This window comes from Hevea brasiliensis, chromosome 2 (genome assembly GCF_030052815.1).
Source record: "Hevea brasiliensis isolate MT/VB/25A 57/8 chromosome 2, ASM3005281v1, whole genome shotgun sequence".
Lineage (NCBI taxonomy): Eukaryota > Viridiplantae > Streptophyta > Magnoliopsida > Malpighiales > Euphorbiaceae > Hevea > Hevea brasiliensis.
The window spans coordinates 8816295-8818389 of NC_079494.1; the positions used below are offsets into that span (position 1 = coordinate 8816295).

The following is a 2095-nucleotide window of genomic DNA, read 5'->3' on the forward strand; positions in this document are numbered from 1 at the left end:
ATCAACTTCTAAAGTACTCAAGTTTGCATTTACAATTACTGGATAAGTGTTATTAGTGCCAAGAAATTCATACCTGAGCTGAGAAGGAAGTTGCTTAAGTTCTACCTTAGGTGCATCTTCTTCCTTGAATGATGATTGCTTAAATTCTACTTTTTCCTTTTGTATGAGTTGAAAAACTGGAGCAGAAATGAATGGTGGACTTCCCTCTAAGTGTTGAGTATATGCAGCTTCATGAGGGTTGTCATAGTCTATGCCTCCTCCATGAACCAAACAATTTTCAAGTGGATCTTCTGGATATTTCTTCCAAGTGTTCTTCAACCACTTATCAATAATATCAACTCTCAAGCAAGTATCGCTTAGAATGATGCTTCTTCATAGAGTTATTAATATTGAAAATTAATTGCTCTTCACCAACCCTAAGAGTAAGCTTTTCTCCTTTCACATCAATCAATGCTCTCTTGTAGCTAGAAAGGGTCTCCCAATATAATTGGAATATTGGAATCTTCCTCCATGTCCAAGATGACAAAGTCAACAGGTATATAGAACTTTCCAACCTTCAGGCACATTCTCCAAAATCCCTTCAGATACTTGATTGTTCTCACACTAATCAAGAGAAATGTGGGTTGGCTTTAGATCTCCCATGTTGAGCTTCTCATAGATAGAAAGGGGCATAAGGCTAACACTGCCCCTAAATCACATAGAGCTTTTGTAGAACAAGACTCTCCAATGTGGCATGGAATTGAAAAACTCCTGGATCCTTAAGCTTTGGAGGAAGTTTCCTTTGGAGGATAGCACTACATTCTTCTCAAAGCTACAGCTTTCATCATCTTCAAGTTTTCTCTTGTTTGAGAGAATTTCTTTCAAGAATTTTGCATAAGAGGGCATTTGTGAAAGAGCATCAACAAAAGGCACATTTATGTAAAGTTTCTTCAAAACCTCTAAGAACTTCCCAAATTGCCTATCAAGCTTGGCTTTGTGAAATCTTTGTGGAAAGGGAAGTTGTGGCTTGTAGGGCTCGGGAGGTATATATTTCTCTTCTTTTCTTCAAATTTCTCCTTACATTTTTCTGCACTTTCTTGTTTTTCACTCTCACAGTTCCTTTTTCATTTTCTCTCTTCTCACTGCTTTCACTCTTCTCATCATTTATAACTTTACCACTTCTTAAAGTAATAGCTTGACAATGCTCTCTTGGATTTTCTGGTAGACTTGGAAGCTTTCCAAAAGATTTGGCACTTGAGGAAGATGCTTGTTGTGCAACTGGTTTTCCAAAGATTCATTGTGTGTTTGCATTTGTTCCACCTTGCTTTCACCTCTCTCATCTCCTCATCATGCTTATTTTGGTTGGCAAGAATCATTGCAATAAAGCTTCATGGTGGAATTTCGTTCTTCTTTGTTTTGGTGGAGGGTTCATATTTTTCTCTGAAAATTGGGCAATGGTTGCCTATTTTGCTGATATGGTACTTGACTCTGCTTGTGGTTGAAAATTCGATTTTGAACTTGATTTTGCTGATTGCCCCATGAAAAGTTGGGATGATTCCTCCAATTTGGATTGTAAGTTTGAGAATAAGGATTCCCATTTGCTTGTTTCCATAATTACCAACATATGCCGCTTGTTCTCCATAATCTACTCCACACCGGTAGTTTCCTCTGCATAAGCCACTTGTTGTGAACTTCCACTGATGATGTTGAACTAACCAACATACTCAAATCTTCCATCTTCTTAGCAAGGACATTTGTAAGTGCATCAAACTTTGCATTAATCATGTTGAATGGATCAAGATCATACATTCCAAAGAAATTGCCTTTTCGAGTTGGAGCTGGTCCTCTTGGACTACTCCAAAGATGAGTATTCTTTGCAATTTTCTCTAATAACTCATAAGCTTCATCTTCATGCTTTATAATAAATTCTCCTCTGCTTGAGCATCAATAATTCCTCCGATTGCAGGAGTGACATTTGTGTAGAAATTCGATTTATCATCCATTTTGGAATGGCATGATGTGGGCATAATCTCTCTAATTCCTTCCATCTCATCCATGATTCATAGAGAGTTTCATCTTCTCTTGGTCCGAAAGTCGTCATTTGATTCCTCACTCT

General features: G+C 37.6%; 1 non-coding gene across 1 annotated transcript; it reads left to right on the plus strand.

Annotated features, from left to right (window-relative positions):
- The first annotated feature begins 1988 nt into the window (after positions 1-1988).
- Positions 1989-2095, plus strand: LOC131178023 (small nucleolar RNA R71). The gene has a single exon (XR_009147154.1). It is a non-coding gene; the product is annotated as a small nucleolar RNA R71 (small nucleolar RNA).